At 38.4% G+C, this 7057-nt stretch overlaps 1 non-coding gene across 1 annotated transcript; it reads right to left on the bottom strand.

Moving 5' to 3' along the window:
• Positions 1-3814: 3814 nt before the first annotated feature.
• LOC130971149 (small nucleolar RNA R71) lies at positions 3815-3918 on the bottom strand. Its single transcript, XR_009082384.1, has one exon. It is a non-coding gene; the product is annotated as a small nucleolar RNA R71 (small nucleolar RNA).
• Between the last annotated feature and the right edge of the window lie 3139 nt (positions 3919-7057).

Consider the following 7057-nt stretch of genomic DNA (forward strand, 5'->3'; position numbering starts at 1 on the left):
TCGGGTTGTTCTGCCACTCCCTATGTCCATTGACAGTCCTAGGATCATCTTCTCCCTAAGCTGCGGTTCATTTATGCGAAGCTGACATATGTCCTTCCAGGGCCCCCCTCTTTGAGGCACGGACTGCCCACACAGCATCTCAGCAGGAGACATGCTATTACAAGAACACACTACTTTCTTCTATAAGGGGCATTCCTCTTTCGAAAAACGCCACCACCATTTAAACAGAAGGGCCATGTTCCGAAGCACTGCATCACCCACTCCCAACCCGCCCGCCTTTTTCGGTGCCATCACCACCTCCCATCTCACAAGTGGCATACTCGACCTTCCATCTTCTTTACTCCACAAGAACCGTCTTTGTAAGGCTATCAACTTTTCCGCTACAGCCTTAGGCAACTTGTACAAGCTGAGATAGTATACCGGCAAGCTGTTAAGAACAGATTTTATGAGAACCAGCTTACCCGCTTTATTGAGCGTCTTGGCTTTCCACAGACTAAGCTTTTCTTCCACCTTGTCAATCACTGGTTTCCATGTCTTCACTAGCCTCGGATTCGCTCCCAAGGAAATGCCAAGATACCGAACAGGGAGGGAGGCCTCCTTAAACCCCAATAGGCAACACATCTTCCGCGCCCAACGCTGTTCACAATTAACTGGAATGAAGCTTGACTTCTCAAAGTTAATGCTCAACCCAGACATCAATTCGAAGCATCGAAAAAGACGCTTGTAATTCCGTATGGTCTCTTCCTCTGGAGGGCAAAAGAGTATCGTGTCATCCGCAAACTGTAGATGCGATAATTCAATGTGATCTCGCCAACCAAGAGTGGGCTTATGCGCCCATTCCTCACTGCCTCTCCAATCATCCGATGAAGAACATCAATAACTAGGACAAATAGAAAGGGAGACAAAGGATCTCCTTGTCTTAGTCCCCTCTCCATTTTGAAAGGTTCAGTAGGAGTTTCATTAACAAGGACAGACATAGACGCAGAACCTACACACTCCTTAATCCAACCCCCGCCATCTACAGCCAAAGCCCGTCTTCTGCAGCACTATATCCACAAAGCTCCATCGGACTCTATCATACGCTTTCTGGAAATCCAGTTTAATGATGGCTGAGCTCCTTTTCCTTGACCTCAACCACTGTACAGTCTCGCACGCTATCAAAGCCCCATCATGAATTTTCCTGCCCTATACAAACGCACTCTGAGTCTCTCCCACCAACCCTGGCATCACATGTCTCATCCTTTGGACCAGTACCTTAGATATGACCTTGTATACGCAGCCCACCATGCTAATCGGTCTAAGGTCTTTAATTTCTGTTGCTCCAACAAATTTCGGTGCCAATGCCACCCAGGTGACGTTCGAGCCCCTCGGCAGCACCGCTGATTGGAAGAAACCCAACACTGCTTCCGTGAATTCTCTCCCAATTTCTGCCCAGTATTTCTTGATGAAGTTCATGTTATACCCATTGCTCCCTGGTGCTTTTGAAGACTCACAATCCCACACTACATTCTTTACTTCTTCAGCACACGGTATCCCTTCTAGCTCTGCTGCCTCCTCAGCAATTATTTTCTGTATCAGTCCATACTATGCTGATTTTGAGTGTCAATAGGAGAGAACAATATGTGAACGTGATTGTGGTATTGAAATGGAACAGAAAAACAGTCCCATTCCGCATGTAAAAATTACTAATTTATTATGTGGGAATTAATTGTGTAATTAGGTATTAGGTTAATGGGCCACTGAATTGTAGGTTGGTAAGAACTCTCTTTAAAATTCAAGATTTGTCCAAAAATAAAATTCGCTGGGATTTTTTTTCACTGATCATTGAATTTTTAATAAAGAATATTGTACGAAGGGAATTCTATTAACCTATGATTAAAATGAAGTTATACTAGACCAAAAAACAAAAAGATGGAATTATAAAAATTAATAAAAAAATTGATGAAAATTATGAGGGAGTAAAAACTATTATTTCAATAAAAATTTTAAAAAATTATAAATTTATATTTTAATTTGTAAAAACTGTACATTAATTTGATATTAGTAAAATTAAATTAATTTGATAAAATTATTAAAATGATTTAATGAATAAATTTATTTAATATTTTGTATAATTTTTTACACAAATAATAAATTATTTATGTTTTTATGATTAAAATTTTTTTCTTAAATAAAAATAATAATGTGTAAAAAAAATTTAATCATAAAAATATAAATTAATTTATTATTTGTGTAAAATTATACAAAATATTCAATAAATTTATTTATTAAATTATTTTAATAATTTTATCAAATTAATTTAATTTTACTAAATATCAAATTAATGTATAGTTTTTACAAATTAAAATATAAATTTATAATTTCTTAAAATTTTTTATTAAAATAATAGTTTTTACTCCCTCATAATTTTCTCATCAATTTTTTTTACTAATTTCTATAATTCCATCTTTTTGTTTTTTTTGGTCTAGTATAACTCCGTCTTAATCATGGGTCAATACAACACCAATGATTCCCTTCATCATACAACCTTCATTATTGAAAACCCAATGTTTAGTGAAAAAAATTTCAATGAGTTCTATTTTTGGACAAATTTTGAATTTCAAAAAGAGTTCCTACCAACCTACAATTCAATGGCCCATTAAACCCAACACCTAATTACACAATTAATTACCACATAATAAATAACTACCATAAAAACTTACCACATAATAAATTAATAATTTTCACACGCGGAACAGGACTCTTCCCCTGTTCCATTTTAATGCCACAATCACGCTCATGTGTCGTTTTCTCCTATTGACACTCAAAATCAGCATGGTATGCTAAAAAGGTGAATCAGCACAATAGAATTTTCCTTTCAAGAGAGATACAAAGATGAAAAAAGTTAAGGAGAAGAAGTTTCAATCCTTCACATGAACCCTATCTAACATGAAGGGTGTGAGTATAAAAGTAAAACCAGAGTTGTAAAATATTTTTGTAACGTTTACTATTAATAAAGATCCAATTATAAAATTAAAATTGGTGTAGAAATCTAATCGAAAACTTTCGAAATATAAATACCTAATTATAAATTTAATAAAACAATAAAAATAAAAAAATATTTTAATTCATTTTACATTATTTTATTTTAGCACGAGAAGAATATCCGTGAGGATGAATCAATATGTGCAAGTGACTCTCCTTATCCTTTTTCTATTTTCTTTTTCTTTTCTAGTAATTCATTAGGGGTGAGCACGGATAGCGAATATTTGATTACTTGTCCGAACTCGAACCAAATCAATTAAATTGGTTTTGTAATCAACGGGTAATTGAGTCTAATCCGAACCAAATTAATGGCTCTCTCTAGTAATTGGTTCGGATAACGATTTTAATAATGCGGAGTTCGAACCAACCTGTAGACCCGACCATATATTAATTAAATAAAAAAATAAAAATTTAAAATACAAGAAGGATGCTTGGTGATTATACTGCACCTACTTCCAAGTTTGATGGAAGAAGCATCTCAATTCCTGCCATTGGAGCAAACAATTTTGAGCTAAAACCTCAATTGGTTGCTCTAATGCAACAGAACTGCAAGTTTCATGGACTTCCATCAGAAAATCCCTACCAGTTTTTAACTGAGTTCTTGCAGATCTGTGAGACTGTTAAGACTAATAGAGTAGATCCTGAAGTCTACAGGCTCATACTTTTCCCTTTTGCTGTAAGAGACAGAGCTAGAGTATGGTTGGACTCTCAACCTAAAGATAGCCTGGACTCCTGGGATAAGCTGGTCACGGCCTTCTTGGCTAAATTCTTTCCTCCTCAAAAGCTGAGCAAGCTTAGAGTGGATGTTCAGACCTTCAAACAAAAAGATGGTGAATCCCTCTATGAAGCTTGGGAGAGATACAAGCAGATAACCAAAAGATATCCTTCTGACATGTTTTCAGAATGGACCATGATAGATATATTCTATTATGGTCTATCTGAGTTCTCTAAGATGTCACTGGACCATTCTGCAGGTGGATCCATTCACCTAAAGAAAACGCCTGCAGAGGCTCAAGAACTTATTGACATGGTTGCAAATAACCAGTTCATGTACACTTCTGAGAGGAATAATGGGACGCCTCAAAGGAAGGGAGTTCTTGAAATTGATGCTCTGAATGCCATATTGGCTCAGAATAAAATGTTGACTCAGCAAGTCAACATGATTTCTCAAAGTCTGAATGGATGGCAAAATGCATCCAACAGTACTAAAGAGGCATCTTCTGAAGAAGAAGCTTATAATCCTGAGAACCATGCAATAGTAGAGGTAAATCATATGGGTGAACCTTATGGAAACACCTATAATTCATCATGGAGAAATCATCCAAATTTCTCATGGAAGGATCAACAACAGCCTCAACAAGGCTTTAATAATGGTGGAAGAAATAGGCTCAGCAATATCAAGCCTTATCCATCATCTTCTCAGCAACAGAAAGAGAATTATGAACAGAGTACCTTTAACTTAGCAAATTTAGTCTCTGATCTGTCTAAGGCCACTTTAAGTTTCATGAGTGAAACAAGGTCCTCCATCAGAAATCTGGAGGCACAAGTGGGCCAGTTGAGTAAGAAAATCACTAAAACTCCTCCTAGAACTCTCCCAAGCAATACTGAAGAGAATCCAAAAAGAGAGTGCAATGCCATTGATATAATCAACATGGCCGAACCTAGAGAGGAAGGAGAGGAAGTGAATCCCAATGAGGAATACCTCATGGGACGTCTCTCAAGCAAGAAGGAGTTCCCTATTGAGGACCCAAGGGAATCTGAGGCTCATATAGAGACCATAGAGATCCCATTAAACCTCCTTCTACCATTCATGAGCTCTGAAGACTATTCTTCCTCTGAGAAGGATGAAGATGTAACTGGAGAGCAAGTTGCTCAATATCTAGGAGCTATCATGAAGCTGAATGCCAAGTTATTTGGTAATGAGACTTAGGAAGGTGAACCTCCTTTGCTCATCAGTGAACTAGATACATGGGTTCAGCAAACCTTACCTCAAAAGAGACAAGATCCTAGAAAATTCTTAATACCCTGTACCATAGACACCATGACCTTTGAAAAGGCTCTGTGTGACCTGGGGTCAAGCATAATCTTATGCTACTCTCTGTAATGGAGAAGCTGGGGATCATTAAGGTACAGCCTGCCATATTTTCATTACAATTGGCAGACAAGTCAGTAAGACAAGCTTATGGATTGGTAGAGAACGTGTTGGTAAAGGTTGAAGGCCTTTACATCCCTGCTGATTTCATAATCTTAAACACTAGGAAGGAGGAGGATGAATGCATCATCCTTGGAAGACCTTTCCTAGCCAATCAGGAGCTGTGATAGATGTTAACAGAGGAGAATTAGTCCTTCAATTGAATGAGGACTACCTTGTGTTTAAGGCTCAAGGATCTTCTTCTTTAACAATGGAGAGGAAGCATGAAAAGCTTCTCTCAATACAGAGTCAAACAAAGCCCCCACAATCAAACTCTAAGTTTGGTGTTGAGAGGCCACAGCCAAACTCTAAGTTTGGTGTTGAATCCCCACATCCAAACTCTAAGTTTGGTGTTGGGAGTCTACAACATTGACCTGATCACCTGTGAGGCTCCATGAGAGCCCACTATCAAGCTATTGACATTAAAGAAGCGCTTATTAGGAGGCAACCCAATTTTTATTTATCTAATTTTATTTTGTTTTCATTGTTCTTTTATGTTTTATTAGGTTCATGATCATGTGGAGTCACAAAAAAAAAATACTAAAATTAAAAACAGAATCAAAAACAGCAGAAGAAACAGCACATCCTGGAGGAAGGGCTTACTGGCGTTTAAACGCCAGTAAGGAGCATCTGGCTGGCGTTCAACGCCAGAACAGAGCATGAATCTGGCGTTGAACGCCAGAAACATGCAGCAATCTGGCGTTTAAACGCCAGGATTGCACACTGAGGAAAGCTGGCGTTCAACGCCAGAAACATGCTGCAGATGGGCGTCGAACGCCCAGAACAAGCATAAAGCTGGCGTTTAACGCCAGAAACAAGCATCAATCTGGCGTTAAACGCCAATATTGCACTCAGATGGCGTTTTACATGCCTAATTGGTGCAGGGATGTAAATCCTTGACACCTCAGGATCTGTGGACCCCACAGGATCATCTCAGGATCTGTGGACCCCACAGGATCCCCACCTACCTCAACTCACCTTCTCTCTTCTTCACTAATCACCTCAATCTCTCTTCCCTATCACCTCTTCACCACTCACATCCATCCATCTCTTCCCCACCCAATCCCACCCATATGGTTGAAACATACACATCTCTACTTCTCATCCATATTTTCTCTTCTTCTTCTTCTTTTCTTTCTTCTCTTGCTCGAAGGCGAGCAATATTCTAAGTTTGGTGTGGTAAAAGCATAGCTTTTTTATTTTTTCATAACCATTGATGGCACCTAAGGCCAGAGAAACCTCAGAAAAAAGATAGAAAAGGGAAGACAAAAAATTTTTCCATCTCAAGGGTCCAAAGCTCATTAGAAGAGTGATGAGCGGATAATTTATACGCTTTTTGGCATTGTTTTTAGTATGTTTTTAGTATGATTTAGTTAGTTTTTAGTATATTTTTATTAGTTTTTAATTAAAATTCACTTTTCTGGGCTTTACTATGAGTTTGTGTGTTTTTCTGTGATTTCAGGTATTTTCTGGCTAAAATTGAGGGACCTGAGCAAAAATCTGATTCAGAGACGGAAAAGGACTGCAGATGCTGTTGGATTCTGACCTCCCTGCACTCGAAGTGGATTTTCTGGAGCTCCAGAGGCCCAATTGGCGCGCTCTCAACGGCGTTGGAAAGTAGACATCCTGGGCTTTCCAGCAATGTATAATAGTCCATACTTTGCCCGAGATTTGATGGCCCAAACCGGCATTGCAAATCAGCTTCAGAATTCCCAGCGTTTAACGCTGGAACTGGCATAAAAATTGGAGTTAAACGCCCAAACTGGCATAAAAGCTGACGTTTAACTCCAGGAAGAGTCTCTACACGAAAATACTTCAATGCTCAGCCCAAGCACACACCAA

This window comes from Arachis stenosperma, chromosome 3 (genome assembly GCF_014773155.1).
Source record: "Arachis stenosperma cultivar V10309 chromosome 3, arast.V10309.gnm1.PFL2, whole genome shotgun sequence".
NCBI classification, from domain to species: domain Eukaryota; kingdom Viridiplantae; phylum Streptophyta; class Magnoliopsida; order Fabales; family Fabaceae; genus Arachis; species Arachis stenosperma.